At 44.0% G+C, this 25,134-nt stretch overlaps 1 long non-coding RNA gene across 1 annotated transcript; it reads right to left on the bottom strand.

The window, feature by feature from the left end:
* Window positions 1-213: 213 nt before the first annotated feature.
* LOC140534629 (uncharacterized) lies at window positions 214-24,930 on the bottom strand. Its single transcript, XR_011977400.1, has 3 exons — window positions 22,653-24,930; window positions 16,189-16,331; window positions 214-2,158 (listed from the first exon to the last, which is right to left on the bottom strand). It is a non-coding gene; the product is annotated as an uncharacterized lncRNA (long non-coding RNA).
* Window positions 24,931-25,134: the final 204 nt, after the last annotated feature.

Raw genomic sequence — 25,134 nt, 5'->3', positions numbered from 1 at the left:
AAGATAAGAGAGAAATTCAGCATCGGAAGTACTGAATCTTAGGTGCCAGGGAAACAGCTGGGTTGTCTCAGACAGAAAGAGAATAGACTGAGAGCTGGAAGGTTAGTCAGCCAGTACACATTTATTAAATTCCTGCTATATACCGGACACTGTGCAAACACTGGGAATACAAAAAAAGACAAAAGACATTCCTTGCCCGCAAGGGCTTCACAGTCGAAGGAGGAGACAACACACAATCATGTTTATTTTGTTTGATTTATAAAGGATGAAGGAAGGAACATATTACTGTGGTTCAGCCATGTCCAACTCTTGGTGACCCCATTTGGGGCTTTCTTGCTAAAGATCCTGGAGGGGTTTGCCATTTCCTTCTCCAGCTCGTTTTACAGATGAGGAAATTGAGGCAAACAGGGTTAAGTGACTTGCCCAGGATCACACAGCTAGGAAGTGTCTGGACAGGTAGGCATCTAAGGACTAGTCCTGGTTTGTTCTATACATCCAGCCCTAATCTCTCTCCTGAACTCCATTCCCACCTCACCAACTACCTACTGGACATTTCCAATGGATATTCCTTAAGAATCTCAAGCTCCACGTGTCCAAAACAGAATTCATTTCCTTCCCCTTAAATCTTGCCCTACACACACTTCCCTTTTTCTGCTAAGGACAATAATGTCCTCCTAGGCCCTTAGTTTCTCAACCTCAATCATTCTTTTTATTTTATCTTAATTAAATTTAATTTTTTGTTGCATTTTAAGTTCCAGGCTGTCTCCCTTCCTCCCTTCCCACCCTGCACTAGAGGAGGCTACTATTTCTCACATACACACGTATGCATGTAAAACCATACTCTGCAGACTTCTATCTATCAGTTCTTTCTCTGGAGGTGGATAGTATCTTCATAAGTCCTTTGTAGTTGCTTAGAATATAGAATACTTCAGTCATTCTTGACTTTTCCTTTCCTGCAACTCCCCAAATCCAATCATTTGGATCAAATTCAACCTCTCCAGACACCTTTGGCATTAATGTCATTTTGGCCTGCCTTGGGCTCTATAGCAGACCATGGGAGTCAGGTAAATTTTAGACTCTCAGGGTGGTTCTATTTTTTTTTAAGCTTTAGTTTCAAAACAAACAACAGACAAAATGTCAGTACTTGGATTGTTAGTCCTAGACAAAGCCAGGACCAATAGGCACATAGAGAGGCATGATAAACTGGTAAGAATGAATAAATAGGGGCAGCAAAGTGGTGCAATGGATAAAGCATTGACCCTAGAGGCAGGAGGATCTGAGTTCAAATATGACCTCAGACACTTGACACTTACTAGCTGTGTGACCCTGGGCAAGTCACTTAACCCCAATTGCCTTGCACCCCCCCCCCCCAAAAATGAATGAACGGCTACGGACAGCTTTGCTATCTTCAAACTTACTGAAGGAATGGTTCTTTCCCATCACTCCAAGTGCTTTATTTAAGGCCCATTACAGCCCAGTGGGCAAATAGGCTTTTGGATTTTGTCTGAATATCACTCACATACCTCCTTTGTTCTTCTACTTCTCACCACTACCCCCCAGACCAGGCCTTACCTCCTTACCTTACCCTCCTTACCATTTGGACCTTTCACTCGACTTTTCTGTCTGGTTTACCTAAGTTCATCATCCACCTCACCATCCCATTTGCCACATTCTAATCACACTGCCCACCACTGCTAAATCCTCCCACTTAATCTACCACTCCAGAATCTTCGGGAGCTCCCTATTTCTACCATATCCAGTCTAAACCCACTTTGGGTTTCAAGTCATCATTTTACCAACCCAGCCTAATTTTCAATTGTTCACCATCAGTCACTCTCAGTTCCAGTCTGCCTGACTCCTCACTGTTCCCAGACTTGTTCCCACCTCTCCACTGTTACTCTGTGCCCCTCACCTGGAAGGCCCTCTCTCTTCCATTCCCTTGGTGCTCAATATTCTAAAGACTAGATCAAGTATTCCCACATCCTCTCACATCTGAGGTCCTCAATAATCTCCTCTTCCCAAAGGCAGATGGATAAACAGACAGACAAACAGACTGTAAGCTCTGAGGGCAGATCGCACACTTATTATTTACTGTCTTCTGGATCCACTTCAACAATCCTTTCTTCAGCCTCTAGTGTTTCAAGGCACTTGGGGATGTCTAGAAAGAAAAAAGATTGAAATAACTTCACGGATTTTTATCTGGAGAGGACCTCACACGCCATCAAAATGAACCCCATCCTTTTATGAGGTCTACAGAAAGTCTACAGACTCTTGTCCTGCCACACAACTATTAAGCATCACGGGTAGAATTAGAACCCAGGTCTTTTGCCTCCAGAACCAACCCTCCTTCCACTCAAACCCTCTACCCCAATATTAGACCTTAGTGGGTTATTCAAGGCCCTCAATTCAAGGAGATGAAAAGTATGGACCAGGGAGGGACTTGTCCAAGGTCACACAGTTGAGACACGCCCAGGCCCCCAACTCCCAGGCCACGGCTATTTCTAATTTCTGCACCTTGCTTGCTGTAAACTCACACTAAAAGACAGGTCCTGACAAGTGTACCCACTGAGTCTCCCCAGACTTCACCTTCTTGGATGGAAGTGGTCAACCTGTGCCTGAAATAACAAATTTGGCTTAAGCAACCATCTATTTTTCTTGGGTTTGTTTTTATTTTTCTAAAAAAAATTATCTGGAACTCCAGCTCCAAGGCCCCAAGACATCCCTGGTGGGAAGTTAAATTGGGGATCCAGCTGTCCTAGTAAAGAAAGCAGCCCCACTAGGCGATGGGGAGGGAGACCCAGTCAGGTCAAAGGTTCCCTGAGCCCCCACTGTGCCCAACACTGGGGGCGAGGGAGCCGGGTAAGTAGTGACAGCCAGAGACAGACGCAGTGACCACAAGGGGACCGATGGTGAGTGATGTCCCTTGTCTGTATCTTTCACACTGAGGTTTTTCATTTCACGGGTGATTGATGCTCCTCAAAGGTCCAATGCATTTTTCTTTTCATTGCCTGAGAGGTCATGTTCTCAGACCCCACCCCAAGGAGGAGAGCATGCCTCAGATCAGCCCCAACAAGAGCAGTGTGAGATTAATTTGCCTTACAAGGACCCCATGACCCCAGCCTTCATCCAGCCAGGCCCAGGGAAATTGAGGGGAGGCAGGGAAGGGGATCAACCAAGGCAGGTGGGAGGGATCCTAATTCAGAGCAGCCTTTAGTTTACAGACCCCAATCCTTCCCTCCAGGCTCCGTCCCCCAAGACCAGAAAGGAGATGGGAGCCCAGCAGAGCTGCACCCTGGCCAAGCCAAGGCAGGCAGGGAGCCAGAGACGGGTGAATCTTCTTGCCTCCCCTGCTGAGATCCTCCCCCAGGACAGAAGAAGGGGCCCTTGGCAGCCGGGTTTTCCAGATTCTCTTCCTAATGTGAAGAGTGTTGGGCAAACAAAAGCCCACAGCCAAGAGAGGACACCCCCCTCCATCCCCCTCCCTGGAGACAAATAGCACCCAATGCCTGGCAAAGCCACACATGTCAGTCAACGTAGCCTCTCCATCCCTCGGGCCTTTGTGAGCTAATGAATGGAGGAGCTCCCAAGGGAGCCATGAGAAAATCTTTCTACCTTTCCCTTTTTGTGTGCTTTGTTCTCTTTCCCTTTCTTTATCCCCTGGCCTCTGTCCTTCCTCCCCACTTTTTGCTCAGTCAGCAGCATAGTACAGTGAAAAGAAAGCTCACATAGGAGTCAGAAGACAGGCTCAAATTCTGCCACCTGTGTGACCTCTGTGACCTTGGGCATATCTCTTCATCTCTCTGGACCTCAGTTTCTTTGTCTATAAATTGGAGGACTTGGATTTCAATGGCTTTGAGGATCTCCCCCAGTTTTAGATCTAAGATCATGGAAGCCCAGAAGAGAAGGCCAGAACAGAGTTTTACCGGACAGCCTTGCTTGGGAACTGAAGAAAGGGTGATGACCCAACAAAGAAGACAGAAAGGTAGAAAATCTGTGTTCTATCAGAAGATCTATGATTCCTCTGCAGGCCTCAGTTTCCTCATCTGCAAAATGAGGGGGCTGAGTCATATAAATAAAGTATTAGATATTATGTATATGGATTATTGTATTATATTGACTGTAGGTGATTAAAGTGTTAGTAATAGATTAAACATTTATTATGGGCTAGGCCCTGGAGACCCAAGTACAAGCAAACAAGACAATCTGTAACCTCAAGGAACTTACATTCTAACAGAAGACAAGGATCACTATAATAGCTAACATTTATGTAGAGCTTACTAAGTGCCAGACACTGTGATAAGCTCTTTACAAATTCTCACTTTGATGCCTCCCTGGGAGGAAGGGGCTGTCATTATCCCCACTTTACAATTAAGGAAACTAAGGCAGACAGAGGTTAAGCCCCAGGTCACAGTTAAGGAAGTGTATTTGGCTGAATTTGAATTCAGGTCTTGCTGAAACTCCAAACCTAGAGTTCCATTATTCGCTGTGGCATTGTCTAGCTGCCTCACTAAGGAGAAGAAGTCCAGAGAGTGAATTAAGCCAGGAGTGAAGTAAGTCTCTCAATAAATGATCACCTGAGCTAAGGACTCCCCAATAAAGAGAGGGGGCCTCAGGACAGAGCTATGTCCAGGGTGGGAAGGCTGCCTCCAGGTCCTTTCTGCTTCCAAATCTACTTTCCAATGATCCTATATATTAGAGAGTCGTACAAGATACCCTGTATACACTGATGTTTTAAGTTTATTTACAGTCAACAACTTTCAAAAGATCTGCCCCTGGTCTTCCTAGCTCCATAATCTACAAAGTGCCCCACAACCCAGCAGGTGCTCTCAAACTCTTCAGTCTGCCGCTTTCCTGCTGCCTGCAGAATTTTCATGGATCCCCTTCCCAGAGGCCAGCAAACACCAACAATCCCCCCCAAACGCACACATACTTTCATCCACCCATCTGGCTTCTTCCATCCCCCTAAAACTAAAAATGCAAAGGTCTGAGACACAGCATGGATAACCCATGAGAATGGAGAAGAATGGACACAGAAAGGAGAGGCGGAATGCAGTCACTAGCCTGGAGAAAGAGGAGGAAGAAAAAGAGGAGAAGACAATGTCAGATCTCATTCCCTCTTCAGCCATGAGAGGGACAAAAGTCTGATCCTTCCCATAGCATCCAGAATTTCTAGGTCTCTAATAGAAAAAAGAAGGGCAGTGTTTAGGATCTAGCTAGAACCAAAGAAGCATCACTCCTACGGGTCAGCCAACTCAGAATTCTATATCTGATACATTTGGATGTCAAGATAACAGCTGGGTATCACAGAAGATAGAGCTCTGGCCTTGGAGTCAGAAGACCTGAATTCAAATTCTACTTTAGGTAGGATGGTAAGCTTGGACAAGTCACCTAGCCTCAATTTCCTCATGTCTAAAATGGAGATTATAATGGAACCAACTTCTAATAGTTTTGTGAGAATTAAATGAGATAATATGTACAAAGTGCTATTTTAATCTTAAATTACTTCATAAATGCTAGCTATCATTATTATTCTACCAAAGCAGATCACAACTAACCTGATACCCACAAGTTGTCTGTGATTTCACACTTAGTAAGTTTGTAGAGAATCATAAGTGTGTATATATGTATGTATGTATGTATGTATGTATGTATGTATGTATGTATGTATATATATATCAGAAATCCTCAGTTGTCCTCAAAGGTAACTGATTTCAATCAATCAACAAGCATTTATTAAACTGGGCTGTGTGCCAAGTACTGTGCCAGAGACTGAGAAAACAAAGGAAAAACCTGAAACATTCCCTGCCCACAAGAATCTTACATTCTAACATATGGAGGAGGGTCAGGGATGGAGAGAGATGGAGAGGGAGAGGAAAGGAGGGAGGGAGGGAGAGGGGGAGGGAAGGAGGGAGGGAGGGAGAGGGGGAGGTAAGGAGGGAGGGAGGGAAGGAGAGAGGGAGGGAGGGAGGGAGAGGGAGAGGGAGAGGGAGAGAGAGAGAGAGAGAGAATTGCCCCTGATTTTGAAGCTAGTAAGTCTATAAAGAATGATAGGATGGAACGTTTAAAGTTAGAAAGGATCTTAGAAATCTTCTAATACAATACACTCATTGTGCAGATGAGGGGAAATGACTTGCCCATGGTCACCTGGACAAGCAAAGCCAGGATCTGAATCCAGGACTTCTATTATACTATATCACACTACCTTTCCTTCTGCAACCAATAGAGTCATTAATGGCTAGGGTAGATTGGAGGGGACCACCATTGCCTTCCATGACACTTTCTTCAAAATATCTGTGGCTGTCATTATGAACATTCCTGGCTTCCTCAAGGCTTCTCACCCTGAGGTCTATGAACATTCAAAAAAATTGAATAGCTGCATTTCAATATAATTGGCTTGCTTAGTAATTCTATGCATGTGATTTCATGTCTTTTAAAAGGTCCATGAGCAGGGGTCCATAGGTTTCACTAGACTGACAAGGGCGACCATGACACCAATTGGTTAAGAATCCTCATGCTAACCATCGTGATTTTATTCGAAAGAGATGATTGAATTTATCTAAAGCCTTTTCAAATCTATTTATATTTCTAGCCTAGACTCCCTCTTAGGGTAACAAGTTCCATATGTATATTACCAGCTTTAGAATTTTCTTTTTGTTTATTCCACAAAATATTGACTTAAGGTTTCAAGGGTGGCCCCTTTGCTCTAGGGCTGGGGGTGAGTAAGTCTGTATTCATACTTGTCATCCGCCCCCTTCTGCCCTATACATGACTGCACATTTCCATCTTTTCTTTTCCCAGATTTGATGTTTCCATGCTGGAATCTCAGTCTTTACCCTATATATCAGCCTTCTAGAATCTGAGAATTGATAGGGGACTCAAAGGCCATGGAGTCCAACCTCCTACCCAATGCAGGACATTCCTTGCAGGTGGTCATCTAATTCTCTACTACTGTCTGTGTGACCTTGGACAATCCACCAACGAACAACCAGTCATTATGGCCTCTTTCAAATCTCAGCTAAAGCCTTGCCTTTGTCTTTCTTCATCTTAGGGCCTCTGAGACTACTCCCAATTTATCTCATCTATATTGTGTTGTTCGTTTCAGTCACATCCAACTCTCTGTGATCTCATTTGGGGTTTCCTCAGCAAAGACATTGGAGTGGTTCGCCATTTCCTTCTCCAGCTCATTTTACAGATGAGGAAACTGAGGCAAACAAAGTGAAGTGACTTGGCCAGGGTTACACAGCTAGTAAGTATCTGAGGCCACATTTGAACTCAGAAAGACTCACTAGGAATTCAAAAACTAACATGAAATAGCCCCTGTCCTCAAGAAGCTTATATTCTGATGGGGGAGATATCTAAGATACAAAATATATAAGATAGTTTCAAAGTGGATACAAATTCATCTCAGCTGGGAAGACACTTAGTAGCTGGGGGACCAGGAAATTATTCCTATGAAAGGTTGTGTCTGAGCTGAATCTTAAAGAGAGATATCCAAGAGATGGGGGTATAGGGAGGAGGAGGGAACCTTATTGGCATAGGAGATGACCAAGGCAAAGATGAACGCCATGCAGAACAGCACGCTGGTATGGATGAACTATCACGTGTGTGAATGGGAACAAGGTGTAAGAAGACCAGAAAGGGGCTAAATTGTTAGGAACTTTGAAGGACAAGCAGAGGATTTTTAATCTGACCCTAGAGCCAGGCGATAGGAGTCACTAGAGTTTATGGAGGAGGAAATGACATAGATTTAGGAATACCACTTTGCTGGTTGTATGGAGGATGGTTAGAATGGACAGAGACTTGAGACAAGGAGACCAATTAGGAGACAATTGTAATAGAACATCTTGTTTTTAATTTCAGTTATGTCTCTCTAAGGAAACTGAGGCAGATGGGCTTGAGTGACTTGCCCAGAATCACACAGCTAGTAAATGTCTGAGGCTGGATTTGAACTCAGGTCTTCCTAACATACTTACACTACTTGTCTTACTTACACTACTTGTGTATGACTTTGAGCAAGAACTCTTAACTATTTTTTTCTAGGCAGAAGGGAATGATGGGAGGGAAATAAATATTAAAATAAATTCAAATTATTCTAAGGAACTTTTAATTTTCAGCATCCCATATTCCACTCTTGGCGACTCTCCTGTATGTCAGAGCTGCACATGCAAGGAGCCACATGGCCCCCTGTCCCAGGTTCCCCTACCCCATCACTTCTCTCTAAGTGTACTTCCCAGCTGGAGATGATACTGGTGATTCAGGTAGTGGCCGCCTGCCTTGTTAGTCAGTCCTGAGTCCCAGTTATGCCAAGGGGTCTCAAGCCAAGCTATCCCAGGCAGAGTCCTTTGGGTTGAGATATCTCGGGCAAGTCTCCAAACAGGGTCAGACCTCAAAGTTGGCCACAGTCAGGAGGTCACAGCCAGGAGATATTACCCTGCCTGAATCCTTCCAAGAAGGGACAGGGTGTTCACTTGAGTGTCTAGACAGCCTTTTACATGAGTTACTATTCTCTGACAACCCCATCTACACTCACAGTGCCAATGGAATTCAGACAAGCAAAAAAAAGCAAGGAAAAGGAGGAGAGAATGAGGAGTAGGGAGCTGTGTGGCAAGGCATATGATTTTTAAAGTCAGAGATCCTGGTCTCAAATCTCCTCTATTATTGTGTGACTTTGGACAAGTCACTAGATTTGGGGGCCTCAGTTTCCTCATCTGTAAAATGAGTGGGTTTGCTTCCATGATCTCTAAGGTCCCTTCTCATTCTAAATCTATGAGGATAAAAAGGGAGAAAAAAATGACAAGTCTTCTGCTCAGGTCCTATGTAGTACACTTACAGTGATATTCCTCTCCAGAACCATAACTAGGAATTTTTGCACCTGTGACCATGGGCGGTTGGGGCTGGGAATTCATCTGGGAAGAAGACAAGCCCCTGGGCACTTGTGTGCTGCTAAAAGCCCAGCCACTGCTGAGGAGGCAAAGGCAAAGGACCAACATCTGAGAATTTGGTTGAATGGGGACAGTGGAAGTATGCCCAGAAAAAACCACCATCACCTATGACAGGGCCAGCAAGGCACTCACATGAGATTTGGCTACCAGGGCAGAGGAAATACACCCAGAAAAAGATAAACTTCAGCATCCTGGGATAAAATCCGTCACCCAATCCTAGTTACTGCTATTCTTCTCAGTCCCACCATAGGTAGGACCAGAGATTAAGCCTTTCATGGGTTGGTTCTGAGGATCCCCCTCTGTCCCTCCCCTACCCCTCTATGGAGACTGACCAAACTCAGCTGGAGAACAAGAAAAGACCCCATTCTAGGAGGGGCCAGAAGCCCAAGGTCAAAGCCAGGGGTCAGTTCCTAAACATACAAGGTGCCACGCAGAGGATCTGAAAGCAGAAGGCAGGGTCCAGATCAGTCAAAGACAAAGAGAAGTGGACCAGGGGTGGGAGGAAATTACACATACCAGAACCATGAATAGGGTTCAGATTTGAGAGTCCAAGACAATGCATCACACTCTCATCTGGCATGCAAATGCATGCGTAATTTGGAGCTGGGATGTGGGAAACCAGCCCCATCTTTCTACTTCCCCTTAATGACTTTTAGCTGGACAGTTCACCTCCACCCCTCATATTGCCTTGGGGGACATGACTGCCTCTAGGGGTGACTGGAGGGAACCTATGTCTCTCTTACTTCCATTCTGGGTGGTCTTCTTAGCCCTGTAATACAGAAATCATCTAGTTCAAACCTCCAATCTAATTTTACCAATAAAGAAACACACCCAGAGAAGGGTCATGAATTCCCCAAAGTTATGAACAGAGCAAGCAGCAAACGTGGGATTCAAACCCATGTCCTTTGACCTACAGAGTTTCTTATACTAACATCTCATCATTCCTCCCACAACTCTGCTAGACTCTCATCTCAGGGACTCAGTTTATACCCTCTCTCCCTCCACATACTCATAGTCCACTGGTCCTCCTTGAGAGTGAAGGACGTACAACAAAAACCACATAGGCTACCCATCCCTCATTGTGCAGCTGAACCCACCTTCTCTAGCCACACCAACAAAGACTTTCTCCTCTGAATTCCATCAGCATTTCCCCTTTCACCACAAAGTCTACAGAAGCAATGGAGTCAAGAGGATAGAATGCTGGATCTGGAGTCCGGAAGACCTCGATTCAAATCCCACTTCTGATACTAACTAGCTTTGTAACCCAGGGCACACAGATAAGTGCCTCCAATATCTCATTAGGATTTCTCTACTTAGTTATTTATGGGGAGAAATCTGTATTAATGGAAGGAGTTCCCACACCAGGAGTTTCCAATGCTTCTAAAACCACAGATCATAAGATCATAGAGTTAGACTGAGAGCTGGAAGGGACCTCAGAGACCATCTAGTCCAAGGCTCTCATTTTATAGGGGAAACTGAGCCTCAGGATGATTAAGTGACTTTTCCAAGATCACCTAAGTATGAGAGGCAGGATTTGAACCCAGTCCTCTGAGTCCTGGGTCAATGCTTTCACCACACTGCCTTGTTCACATTTATCACTTAATCTAGTGTGGGGTTATATATTATTTCAAAATATAGTTCTATAAGGGACAAGATCAGAAGAGAGAATAGAATAAATGGGGGGCAGGATAGGATGGAGGGAAATATAGTTAGTCTTACACAACAGGACTGTTATGGAAGTTTTTAGCTACTACACATATATAGCATATACTCAATTGCTTGCCTTCTCAGTGGGGATGGGTGGGGAGGGAGGAAGGGAGAGAAGTTGGAATTCAAAGTATTAGAAATGAATGTTGAGAATTGTTTTTGCATAAACTGGGAAATAAGAAATACAGGTAATGAGGTATAGAAATCTATCTTGCCCTACAAGAAAAGAGAGAAGATGGGGATAAGGGAAGGGAGGGGTATGATAGAGGGGAGGGCATACTGAGGGAAGAGGTAATCAGAATGCAAGATATTATGGGGCAGGAGGAGGGGAGAGATGGGGAGAAAATTTGGAACTCAAAATTTTGTGGAAATGAATGTTGAAAACTAAAAATAAATAAATAAACAAGAAAATATTCTTTCTCCAAAAAAAAATTACAGTCCTTTATCTCCATTGAAAAGCCTAAGCATCTTGGCAGCAGAGATCATGTTTATATCTGTGTCCCCCCTCCCAAGAAGGAGCTGAGCTGAAGATGCTCCTGGAATAATCATTCAATTAATCAGCAACATTTAAGTGCCTACTAGGAGTCAGTACTATGTTAGATACCAATACTGAAAGTGAGTCCTGGCCTTCCTCCTAAGATCAGTTATTGATTGATGGTTTTATTAAAAAGAAGCCAAGACTGCTTTTTCTCTCATGAAATTCAACCTGGCATTAAGACAACATCTCATTCACCATCATGGCCTGGATGGGACAGGTCTGGCTGCTCTTAACAATGGCCTTGAGAAGGCCAACGTCCAGCTTTAGCTAGGGAGGGGGAGGTCTTTAGTGGAGTGCTTCAGGGATCTATTCTTGGAGTTCTTTACCTTTTTATCAATGCCTTGGATGGAGACATAGCTACATGCTTATCAAAATTGTTGATGGCATGAATTTGAGAGGGGTATGATACATGTTAGATGACAGGGTCAGGCTCTAGAAAGGCCCCAAAAGACGAGAAGAATAGGTAACCTATCTACACCATAGATCTTGGAGAGTTGTTTAGGGCTCAGAGAGAGAATGGCATCATCACCATCATCACCATCATCATCACCATCATCGTCATCATCATCATCATCGTCATCATCACAGCTAGAGCTTTGAGGTCTGCAAAAAGCTTTACAAATATCATTTCATTTAATCTTCAAAACAACCATAGAAGGACAGAACTATTTTTAACCCCCTTTTACAGATGAGGAAACTGAGGCAGACAGCAGTTTGCCATTTCCTTCTCCAGCTCATTTTTACAAATGAGGAAACTGAGGCAAACAGGGTTTAAGTGGCTTGCCCAGGGTCATAGAGCTAGTAAGTATCTGAGGTAGGATCTGAACTCAGGTCTTTCTAACTCCATGTCCCATGTTCTATCCACTATGGTGACCCTAGTTTTTTTCTCTATTTCCCTCCTCTATTCCCTCCTCCTCTCCCCCTTATTAGATTATAAACCTCTTGAGGGCAGAGACCATTTTTAGCTTTCTTTGTATCCTCAGCTCTTAGTGTAATGTCTGGCACATAGGTACTTAAGAAATGTTTGTCAGCTTATAGATGACTCCACACCCAGTGGAAATCCTCAGTGGTTCTCAGAGGTAACTGATTTCAATCAGGGACTGAGAAAACAAAGGAAAAACCTGAAGCAGCCCCTGCCCACAAGAACCTTACATTCTAATGGAGGAGTTAGTGCAGACACTGATGGATAAATGTGATACAGAAGCAAAGCTGACCTGAGGTTATTTGGAGAGCAAGGTGTAGCAGCAAGGGGAACCAACCACAGCCTAACACAGAAGGAGTCACTGGAGCTGTCTTCAGCTTCCCCAGAAGCGGAAGGTCTCATCTAGTCTTTCCTATGGGTCAGGTGAGAATCCCAGTAGATTTCAGGTCAAACTAAGGAAAAACTTCCTCACAGTCAGAGCCATTCACAAATAAAATCAGCTGCCTCGTGAGGTCACAGGACCCTAGCTTGGGAATTAGAAGGGACTTTGGAGGTCACTGAACCCAAATCCCTCATTGTACAGGTAAGGAAACTGAGACCCAGAAAGATAAAGTCATTCCCCATCCACATTGGTCTTCAAACAAAAGTTGGACATCCACTGGGCAAGAATGATTCCTTCTTTGAACTCGGTGACCTGGAAAGCCAGGTGGCCCAATGGATAGATCACTGGAACCCGGAGCCAGGAAGAGAGAGGAGGGGAGAGGAGAGAAGAATTGAGCAGGGAGGGAGAGAGGAGGAGAAAGAGGAGGGGACAGAAGAGGAAAGGAGAAGAGAGAAGGAGGAGGGGAAATAGGAGGGAAGAGGGGAGGAAAGGGGAGGGAAGAGGGGAAGAAAGGAAAGGGGAGGGGAGGAGAGGAGAGGGAAGGGAAAGAGAGGAAAGGAGGAAAGGGGAAAGGAGAGGAGGGGGGAGGGGAAAAAAGCTAGTGGGAACAGAATTCCCAGGGTGGGGGCTGATCTCAGTGGAGTCAGAAAGTTAATCATATCCCCACTAGAGGCCTCTGGGCAAGGCCTGGTACATCTCTGAGTGCAGTTCATTTAGGATTTCCTGTTTTCAGCATTTCTTTGTGAAGTATTCAGAGGGGCTTTCCAGCCAGTAAATTATGCCAGAGAAGCCTCATCTCTCTGGCCTTACTTTGCCAACCCCGATTCACATACTACTCCCCTTTACCCGCCCCCTCCCGACACACACACACACACACACACACACACACACACTTTCCCTCAAGCTAGCCTGGGATGCCCACTCACTGCCCTGGGGAGCTTGAGTAAGCCATCCTTACCCCACCTCTACTTTCCCAACCCTTCACCTCTTCCAGTGGAAAGTACCCCGAATTTGGAGACAGAGAATTTGGGTTCAAACCTTATACACAAGCTGTATGATTTTGGGAAATTTATGACTTCTCCAGGCCTCAGTTTACTCCTCTGGCAAATGCAGGGGTTACAATTGATGGCCTTTGGGACCCCTTCCACTTTAAACCTATAGTCCACATCCTATCCCTCCCTCCATTCACATACCAAATCTCCCTAATTCCCTCTGCCATCTGAGCTAGCCCTCAGTATCCCCAACAATGAGCAGGGGGTGGGGGGGGCAGCCATGGTTTATTGCCCTCCCCATCTCATTCCACATCTTCCTCCCGAACTCACTGCCTTTAATTTTCAGCAGACACAAGACAGCATGGGACAGTGGGGAAGAGAACTGAGTCTGGAGACAGAGGAAACCTGGGTTTAGAGCCTGCCTCTCATGCCAGCCTCTGGTACCTTAGGCCAATCGAACCATTTCCCCAAGCCAAAGTCTCCTCCTTTGTAAAATGAGGGGGCTGGATTAGCTGGCCTAGGTGGACTCTTCCCATTCTAAATCTCTGATCTTAAAAGGAGGCCAGTAAAAGAAAGGAATGGGAGGCTGGTTGAGAAAGGGCTTACCAACAACTGGGGACATAAGAAGTTTCCATCCCAGAACCTGGCTGGAGCCTTGAGGGCTTGGGATTGCAGATCAGAGTCCACCAAGGTTTCAGGAACAGACAGCTAGGTGGTACAGTGGATAGCATGCCAGGTCTAGAGGCAGGAAGACTCATTTTCTTGAGTTCAAAGCTGGCCTCTGACACTTACTAGCCCACTTAAGTGGGCAAGTCACTTAACCCTCTTTGCCTCCATTTCCTCATCTGCAAAATGAGTTGGAGAAGAAAATGGCAGACCCCTCTAGTATCTCTGCCAAGAAAACTCCAAATGGGGTCACAAAGAGTCAGATACGACTGAACAAATGTGTTGGTAATTGAGCTCATCCCATCCTAAGGCATCATACTAATTTAAAAATGGAGGACTTGCATTGAGGTGGGAGTTATCTCCAACCATTGTTGGGGGCTGAAGAATCCTGATGGAACAGACATTCACCCATCCATCAGCCTCTACAAACACAAATCAAAATCTACCTCTTTCCTTGAATCTCAACTTTGGAGTTGGGTTCACCCTTGAAAACCACCTAACTCCATCCCCTTGTTTAAAAAAAAAGAAAGGAATGGTAGCCCAATTCAATTCAACTGAGTGAACATTTTTAAAAACACCTACTATGTGCAAAGTTTGAGGGGAATACAAAGATAAAAACCAGATTGTCACTGCCTTCGCCAAAGGATGACCCCCGATTTCCGAAAAACTGAAATTTTATGGATCTTTTATTTTACATCATCTCCCCTTCTGATAAGATCCTTCTCACTTCCCCCACACAGTGAGTCATCCAAGGAAGAATAAAAATGAGACCAAAAAACAAAAAAAACAGTTCAGCAAAATCAACATATCAACTGACCGTGAAAGCATTGATCAAACAGCAAACATTTAATAACAGCAATGATTAAGTCAGGAAGACTCGAGTTCAAATCTGAACTCAGACCCTCCGACCCTGGACAAGCCACTTAAGCTCTGTAGACCTCAGTTTCCTCAATGGCAAAATGAAAATGACAAGCACATCTATCTCCAGAACGTGAGATGATATTTGCAAAATGTTTAGCCTAGCACATGGTAGGTGCCTAATAAATGTTTCTTTTCTTCCTTAAGCACCTATTATGTGCCAGGCACTGTACTAGGGGACAGGAATACAATCACAAAGAATATAGAGTGTTTCATATCCAAAGTCCCCCCACTTTTACAAGAGGAGGCAGGGAGGTACATTTTCTCATTTCTTGACTCACCAGGGCCAAGCTTGGTCATTGTAATTACATTCCATTCAGTTTCTTTCTTTCTTTTTTTTTATTGGCATTGTTGTACCCACTGTATGCATTACTTTCCTGGTTCTGCTGACTTTACTTTGCAACAGTTCACATCAATATTCCCATGTTTCTTTATATTCATTTATCTTTGTAGAAGAGTGGCAAATTTAAGGCTTGGTGGTGTCAGGGAAAAAAAATCCTAGCTATAGGAACTGTCCTGAAGTGGAATAGGTTGCTGTAGGAGGTGGTAGGGTCCCTAACCCTGGGGGCCTTCAGGGAGTGGCTGGCAGAACATTTACGGATTTCAGGTATGGATTGAACTAATTCAGTTCTTCTTAAGATGGATCCACAGGCCCCCAAAAGATCCATGGATAGATTTGGGGGGGAGGGTCTATGATCTTGGATGGGAGAAAAAAAATCATGTTTTTATTTCAATATAATTGATGCCAGTCAGTCTATAAGCATTAAGTACCTACTATGTGCTAAGCAACTGTGCTGAATGTGGGGGAGACATCAAAAGAGATGAAACTCAAGGAGCTGACAGTCTAATGGGAGAGATAATATACAAATAACCATGTTATTTGTTATCAGCACAACAAGATAAAGACAGGATAAATCAGAGATTATAACTGAGGGAAGGCATTTAAAAATATTATTCTGAGATAAGCTTCATTAGCCAAAAGGATTCATACACACACACACACACACACACACACACACACACACACACACACACACAAAAGGTCTGTTGAGGGCATTTCTACCTCTAAAATCCTGTGATTGAAGATATACTGGAGGAATGCAATGGGTATTTTATGGTACCTGTGGTTTCATCCATGTGGGAAATTCCTTATTCCATTCTCCATTAATACATATTGCGACTCCCCCTCAAGTAAGGTATCAGAGAGTTGCTTGGAGAGGATTTATTCAGGGCCACGCAGGCAGGATTCTTCACCGTTTACAACCTGAGTAAAAATAAATAAACACAAGGTCATTTGAAGAGGGAGTTGTTATGTTTATCCTTCATTTTCAAAGAGGATCATGACATCAAGATGATAACATGACTTGCAGTTGACTTTGATTTGAGTGAGGGAGGAACTGTGTAAGGTCACCAACCTCACTTTCTCCTCCTGAGCCATCTGGGTCCAGTGGCCCAACATTCATTAAGACAATTCAGGAGGAGGGAGTACATTCTAACAACTGAAGGATGGATCTATCAAGAAATCAGGGAAGCTTTCAGCAGAGATGGGATGGGAGTGGGGTGGTTGGACAGCCCGTGAGCTAAAACTTGAAATTCTAAAAGGCAGGAGATGAGGAGGGAATACTTTCCAGATATGGGACACAGCCTCTGCAAGTTCATGGAGGTGAAAGATGAAACTCTGGGTTTATGGCACCACTATCATCAGTCTTGTTTGATTAAAATGCCAACTATGTGAACAGAATTCAGGAAAATATGGTGGGAAAGGTTGGTTTGAGTCAGAGAGGGGAAGTATCTGGCTCAAAATTACACAATGAGTTGGTAGGTGAGGCAGGACTCACTTTTTTTTCTGTTCTTTCCTCCATACTCAGAGTTCTAAATCTTTTTTGTATCCTGGACACAAGCAGTCCATCCGGTGAAGCCTAAAGTCTCCTTCTCTGAATTATATTTTTGAATACGTAAAAGAAAAATATGGAATAGGGGGATGGAGACAAGATGGTGGAGTAGAAAGACACATATACTCTAGCACTTCTCCTACACCCCACAAAACACTTGTAAAAAATGACTCTCAACAAATTCTAGAGCTGCAGAAGCCACAGAACAACAGAGTGAAAGAGGTTTCCAGCCAAAGGCAACCTGGAAGGCCTAAAGGAAAGGTTTCTCTCAAGGGATGCTGAGCAGAGTGGAGCCCAGCCCTGGCTTTGCAGTACTGGGAGGAACAGGACCTGAACAGACCTCTGGGGCAGAATTCCAAGCAGGGAGGGCCCTAGATCCCTCAATCCACAAGCACAAAGAAAGCTCCAAAGGTCAGGGTGGGAGGGCTTTCCCAGCTGGGCAAGAGGGGAACGGGGCTCCCCTAGCACTAGCCCTAGGTAGCTTCAGTAGCACCAGTGGGTGGCAGGCAGCTACTGTGGCCAAGGAAGCAGCCCATGTCCATTGTCAAGGTAGCCTCTGACGGAATTGAGCAGCTGATCTGAACCTCAGCCCCCAGTGGCCACCCCACCCCCACCCAAAGCCCCTGGGGGAATTGAGCAGCTGATTTGAATCTCAGCCTTGAGCAAGGTACTGGGGAGAGGAGGAGCACTAGGACCCTCCTCTTGACAAAGGATTCAGAAGTCAAGTAACTGGCTGGGAAAATGCCCAAAAAAAGGGAAAAAAAATAAGACCATAGAAGGTTACTTTCTTGGTGAACAGGTGTCTCTTTCTATACTTTCAGATGAGAAAGAATAAGGCATACTGTCAGAGGAAGTCAAGGCCTCTGCCTCCAGTACCTCCAAAATGAATATGAAATGGGCTAGGCCATAGAAGAGCTTGAAAAGCGTGTCAGCACCCTGCTAAAGGAGAACTAAAAAAAATGCTGAGGAAAATAACACCTTTAAAAAGAGGCTAACTCAACTGGAAAAAGAGGTCCAAAAAGCCAATGAGGAGAAGAAGGCTTTAAAAAGCAGAATTAGCCAAATGGAAAAGAAGGTTCAAAAGCTCACTGAACAAAATAGTTCTTTAAAAGAGAGAATCAAGTTCAGGAAAGCTAATGACTGTGAGATAAACCAAGAAGTTAGAAAACAAAACCAAAAGTTAGAAAAAAATAGAAGATAATGTGAAATATCTCATTGGAAAAACAACTGACCTGGAAAATACACCCAGGAGAGACAATTTTAAAATTATGAGACTACCTGAAAGCCATGATCAAAAAAAGAGCCTAGACATTATCTTCCATAAAATTATCAAGGAAAACTGCCCTGATATTCTAGAACCAGGGGGTAAAGTAAATATTGAAAGAATCCACCAATCACCTCCTGAAAGAGACCCAAAAAGAGAAACTCCTGGGAATATTGTGGCCAAATTTCAGATTTCCCAGGTCAAGGAGAAAATTTTGCAAGCAGCTAGAAAGAAACAATTCAAGTATTGTGGAAACACAATCAGGATAACACAGGATCTGGCAGCTTCTACATTAAGGGATCATAGGGCTTGGAATAGGATATTCCAGAAGTCAAAGGAATTGGAATTAAAACCAAGAATCACCTATCCAGCAAAACTAAGTATAATACTTCAAGGGAATAAATAGTCATTCAATGATATAGAGAAATTTCAATCATTCATGATGAAAAGACCAGAACTGAATAGAAAATTTGACTTTCAAACACAGGAATCAAGAGAAGCATGAAAAGGTAAAGAGGGAAGAGAAATCATAAAAGACTTTCTAAAGCTGAACTGTTTACATTCCTACATGGAAAGATAATATGTTTAACTCTTGAGATTTTTCTCAGTATTTAGGTAGGTGGAGGGATTATACACACACACACACACACACACACACACACACACACATACACACACACATAGACAGAGAGTACAGATTGAGTTGAATCAGAAGAGATGATATCCATAAAAAAAATAAAATAAAAATTAAGGGGTGAGGGAGAAAAACACTGGGCAGAGAAAGGGAGAAATGGAATGGGGCAGGCTATAACTCATAAAAGAGATAAGAAAAATGTTGTTCAATGGAGGAGAAAAGGGAGAAGGGGAGAGGGGAAAAGTGAAGCTTACTCTCTTCACATATGACTTAAGAAAGGAATAACATGCTCACTAAATTTGGTATGAAAATCTATCTTACACTACAAGAAAGTAGGGGAGGAGGGGACAAGAGGGAGTGAGGGGGATGATAGAAGGGAGGGAAAATGGGAAAAGGGAGTAACTAGAAGTAAATACTTTTAGGAAGGGACAAGGTCAAACGAGAGAATTTTGAAAAGGGGGGGGACAGGGTAAGACAGAGGACAATATAGTTAGTATTACACAGCATGACTACTATGGAAGTCTTTTACAAAATGATACATATATAGCCTGTATTGAATTGCTTGCCTTGTCAGTGGGGATGGGGAGGGAGGGAGGGAGAGAAGTTGGAATTCAAGGTATTAGAAATGAATGTTGAGAATTATTATTGCATTTAACTGGGAAATAAGAAACACAGGTAATGAGGTATAAAAATTTATCTTGCCCTACAAGAAAAGAGAGAAGATGGGGATAAGGGAAGGGTGGGGTGATAAAAGGGAGGGTACATTGAGGGAAGGGGTAATCAAAATGCAAGGTATTATGGGTGGGGGGATAGGAGAAAAATTGGAACTCAAAATTTTGTGGAAATGAATGTCAAAATCTAAAAATAAATAAATAAATACAATTTTAAAAAGAAAGAAAAAAGCAAAATGCACAGGATTCCAAAGGAAATCAATTCTCTTAAAATGGAGTTATCAAAAGCAATTTTTTAAGTACATGGACCCTGGAGTTAAGAACCCCTCCCTACTCTAGGAAGCAACACAGTGTCATGAAAGAGCATTGGACTTAGAAGCAGGTTTGAAATCCACTTCAGACACTGACTGTGATCCTAGGCAAGTCATTTAACCTCTGTCTGCTGCAGTTTTCTTATCTGTAAAAAAATGTTGGAAAAAAAATCCAGTTCTACTGGAGGAATTCAGAGTTTTACTGGGAAGGGGAATAAAGGATTCAATGTGTTTTAATTTCACAAGAACTTTTTAAGCTACTGCTAGGTGCCAGATGTTGTGCTAGCATCTGGGGATAGAGACAAGACCTGGGCTTTGTGCAGGGTCTCAAGGCAGAATTACCCAGTGTGCACCACTGCTTCATAAATAGAAAAGGAGGAAAAGGTCTTGACTGGGGAAGGTCTCATTTAGGAAATGGGACTTCAATATTGACATAGAAGGGGAAGTTGGTGGAGAGATTGAGGATGTGGGGGGATATTGTAAGGGGATATGGGGTGGAGGAGGCTCTTAATGAAGGCCAGTCCCTGCTCTCATTCCTAGCCTGTGACCAGTACTCTCCTACATGGAAGTGGCCTCTCTCTGCCTTGGGTCCCCCTCCAGCCTGGGCTTTGAATTCCTTTTCCTTGTGGGGGTGAGGAATGATGACAGAATGAGAGAGGAAGCCCATGTTAGGGCAGAGAGGGGACTCTGGGATAGCTGGAGAGATGAAGTCTCCCCCAAGGGAAACTTGGTCCTTGCTAAAGCCTGACCCTTGGCCCACCCACTCTCTGACTCAGCCCCTGGTATGTCCTCTGATCACTATCTCCGAGTTTTGGCCTCATCATCTTCCCTTGGCCATGGTGGCTCCCCCAGGACCTGTCCCGAGCCCTCTGGGCTGGCCCCTACATTCTTGGCCCCGACTCAGCCAGCAATGCACGTCTCCCTTTGGGGCCATCAGCTGCCTGTGGTAGCTATAGTCAGCTACACACACACACACACACACACACACACATGCACATGCAGATGCACATACATACATGTACACACACACTAACATACACACACACAAGATTCACTAGACTCAGAGCCTTGTATCCTGGGTTCTAGAGTCAGCTTCAAAGTATGCTTAACTGTCATCTTGGCCAATGATCTCCCTTCTCTGGACTTCAGTCTATAAAAGGAGTAGAGAAGGATAGAACAGATGACATTGAGGTTCCTTTGGGCTCTAAATGTCCACTGTCACAGGGTCATCAATTTAAGATCTCAAAGAAAGGGTCCCAAAGAGGTCAAGGGCCATCTCCTCCAATTCCTTTATTTTGCTGATAAGGAACTGAGAAGCAGAGTCATTAAGTGAACTACTGAAAGCTGTACAGGTAACAAGCAAGAGAACCAGAATGGGAACTGAATTCTCTGGTTCCAAATCCATTGTTATGACTCATTCTATGAACATACATACATAGGATTAGAGAATTTAGAGGTAGGAGCGACCTTAGGACAGGAAATGTCAGGGCTGAGAGGAGCCTTAGAACAAGGGATGTCAAGGCTAGGAGGGACCTTAGAACAGGGAATATCAGGCTGGGAGGGGCCTTAGGACAGGGGATGTCAAAGCTGGGAGGGAGCTTAGAACAAGGAAGATAAGATCGGGGAAATGCTGTAGCACAGAGATTATCAAAGCAGGGAGAGACATTAGAAATCATCTAGTCCCGCATCCTTATTTAATATAATAGCAAAATGAGGTCCATAGAGGTTAAGTGACTCCAATCCCTCCCCACCATAAGCTGATACTTTCTCATTCAACCCTTTCTTGGTGCCTTGTGTCTCCCAAAGGTGAAAGTGGAAAACCAGTATGATTACCAGAACATCACCAGGTAACCTAGTTCATCTTCTCCCTTCTGTATCTCTCTCCCCTTCCTTTGGGGTTTGCTGGCTAAATGTCCTTTTTTGCCTTCTTTCCTTCCTTCCCTCTTTCCCTCCCTATCTCCCTACCTCCCTCCCTACTTCCTTCCTTCCTTCTCTCCATCCTTCTTATTCCCAAAACCTTAAACACAGTGCTCTCTGAAGCCCACAGTTTGGACAACAAGAGGTCCCTCCTCAAGTTCCACTTAATGGCTGACTTAGAGTGATTATCAATAGTAACAGTTACTCTTTCCCTTCCAGTATGATTTAGTTATTTCTTTCTTTTGCTCATTAAAAGGGCCATTCCCTGACTACTTCTTAAAGATGCCTATTCACTCAATGGGCATTAGCTCTCTTGAAGTAATTATGTCAAAAGGCCCAGCTTAAAAAGACCAAGGTCTCCCATTGCATCCTGGGCCATCTCCAGTCATCCTGATGAATATCTGGTCACTGGATTCAGATGGCTGTGGAGGAGAAGTGAGGCTGGTGACCTGCACAGCCCTCCCTCACTCAAAACACAGTCCAAGTGCAAGTCAAGTCATCATTTCTCTGATGGCATGATCTTCTTCAGCAACAAAGGACCAACACAACAACTAATAATAACCAGCATTGTAGCCATGGCCACAATCTACGCCACAACCGAGTTTTATCAACTCCAAATATGACATATGGATCCAGAAAATGGTAACAATGGTAAGACCTAGGTGTGCATGCCATGGGATGGGGGGATGGGAGTGGGAAAGAATGGAGGGAGCAGGCTTCACTTGGTGATACAATCACTGACTATGGGAGGTAACGGGGACCTGCCTTCTTCTGCTTTCTACTTCCTCAGGCCCCATTCAGGCAGGCAATCAATAAACATGTATTAAGCTCCTACTTTGTACCAGGTCCTGTCCTAAATGCTGGGGATACCAGAAGAGGAAAAAGACAGTACTGACCTCAAGGAGCTTAAAATCTCAACTCTGGTCATTTTGGAGGAAAAAGCATCCAGGTCTGGCAGGGAATTCTCCTTCATTCATTCATTCCACTGGTTTTGTTCTTTCTCCGTTCCCTTTGGTTATCTCCATCTTCCAGGCACCGCTAGTCCCATCTACCTTCCCACTTGATAGTGCACCAGGACTGAAATCTGTCCACCTGTCCACAACCAACTCCCACTGGAGAGTGAGAAGAAGCCAAGAGCCTGCACCTCCTTCCTCCTCCCAATCTCACACCCAGTTACAGGAATGGAGAGCCAATGTGGCCCAGGGAAAAGTATAAAGAATTAAGAGTCTTGCGACCTGGGTTCAATTCTGTGTGTGACCTTGTGGACAAATAACTTTACCTCTCTGGACCTCAAATGCCATGGAAATGAAGTAAGAAGGTCATGTTAGATGACATACTTGGCATTTAATGAATGCTTTTCGATTAAATGATTGATTGATTCTGAAGTCCCTTCCAGCTCCGAATCTCCGATATTATGATATCCCAAATTAAACACTCCTTGCTCCTCCTACAGGCATCCCTCCAACTCCCCCCTTACATCCTTATGTCTGTTATCACCAAGTCACTCACAGTGTTAAACAAAGAATGTCATTTAGCATTTAGCATTCCTTCATTTTCCTATATGCCATAAAAGACATAAGAAAGGAGATCACCCTTTACTATATTAGGAAGAAACACTCTGAGTTCCTTAGAGAAAGATGTCATAGAAGCAGAGTGGGATATACCTGGGGCCAGATTCACAGAGATACAGAGTGGGATGGGACCTCTGAATCCACCATCTAGTCTCTGCCTGAAGGTTGTGAATAATGGGGACCTCACTACTTCCTGATCAGCTCTCATGGGTAGGAAGTTTTTCCTGTAAAAGCTACATGATTTAGTAGAAATGGAAATGAATGGGAGTGAGAAAAGGGGCTTTTCTACTGTGTAATCTTGGCCAAGGCATTCCTCATCTGTAAAATCAGGCAACTAGAGTAGATGACCTTGACAGCCTATCCCAGCTTTAAAAGTCTGATTCTGTTCACTTAATTGCATGGATTAATCTGGTGTTTCCCCCTCACAAAAAGAGAGAGGGGATATGGATTATATTTAGCTCTTGTTGAGATTTTGAAACAAGTAAATCTCTTGGTTCTAAGGCAGGAATCTAGAAAGTTGGGGGGGAGTAGAAAATGTAGCCTTCTGAATAGGCAACAGGATATAAAAAATTTGAGTGTAGCCTTCAGTATAATGAATGAATGATCAATGAATGAATGAATGAATGATCAGTGAAAGAAAGAACAATTATTAAGGGTTTATCATGTGCCAAGCCTCAGCTTGGTCAAGAAGGTCACATTCTAATTAGAGGAGAAAACACATGGAGGAGAGGTTAGCACAATGGTGCTGCATCATGGCAGATTGTATGAGCCAGGGTTCTTCAGGTACATAGGCAGGTCAGACAACAGTGACCAGGGGTCTGGAGGGCATATCAACATGGTGCATGGTAAGGACTTGAGTACTTTAGGATGCAGTAAGTTCTGTTTGTACATCTTGCTAGGAAGATTGTAACTGGTCACTCAGTGATCAGCCAAGCAATGGGGATGGCCATGTCTGGTCTTCAGGGAAGCGGGGGAGGGTGAGGGATGAAGTGCTGACTTGGAGGGGACCAGTGTACCACCATTGAAGAATGAACCTGAAGGTCCCAGTGGAAGAGGGAGTCTGAGATCCCTCCCACAAAGGTGGGAAAGAAGTAGGGGTTTCAGTGTCACATGATGGGGAGATGGTTTAGGGGGAAGGGAGCTAAAAGACCCCATGTTGCTGTTGGTTTCCAACAACACCCTGGATGAAGTGTTAGGGTACGGTTTCTAGGGTAATAGGCCTCAGAAGCAGGATTTGAACTGAGAGTCAGTGATCCTTCCTTGAACCCTGCTGCTTGTCAAGGAAAGGAGGCAGAGCCGGGGAGGCTGAAATCGTGAGAAATCGAGGCATCCTATGGTGGAGGGGAGCAAGACTCTGAATCATCAAACCCACAGAGGAGATACAGGAAGAACACTGGACAACAGCTGCAGGCAATGAGTTCACATGTCAGAGACAATTAGGAAGGAGGTTCCTGACTTGGGACAGCTTCGCTTAGTTCTGGGGCAGTGACCCCAGAGATTCTAAAAGGGACATCTCCAGCTGGCCCTGGTACCTGGCAAAGGGACGACATTGAAAGGTCTATCAAAGAGTAATAAAGGTAAGTGTGCCCCCCTCACAAGGCAAGCAGCTCAGGTGAGATGAAAGCTGGGTACCAGGGACTTGTCTTTTATATAATTATATATATATATGTAATTAGACTTGTCTAATTATAATAGTGTACATCTATAGAAATCTTGAATGTTTGAAAAGCCCTTTACCTATATAGTATTGCCTCATATAATAATAATATATATACTTATATGTATATTAATATACATGTCATATACA

This window comes from Notamacropus eugenii, chromosome 3 (genome assembly GCF_028372415.1).
Source record: "Notamacropus eugenii isolate mMacEug1 chromosome 3, mMacEug1.pri_v2, whole genome shotgun sequence".
In the NCBI taxonomy this organism is placed as follows: domain Eukaryota; kingdom Metazoa; phylum Chordata; class Mammalia; order Diprotodontia; family Macropodidae; genus Notamacropus; species Notamacropus eugenii.
This window is presented reverse-complemented; position numbering and strand designations above follow the sequence as displayed.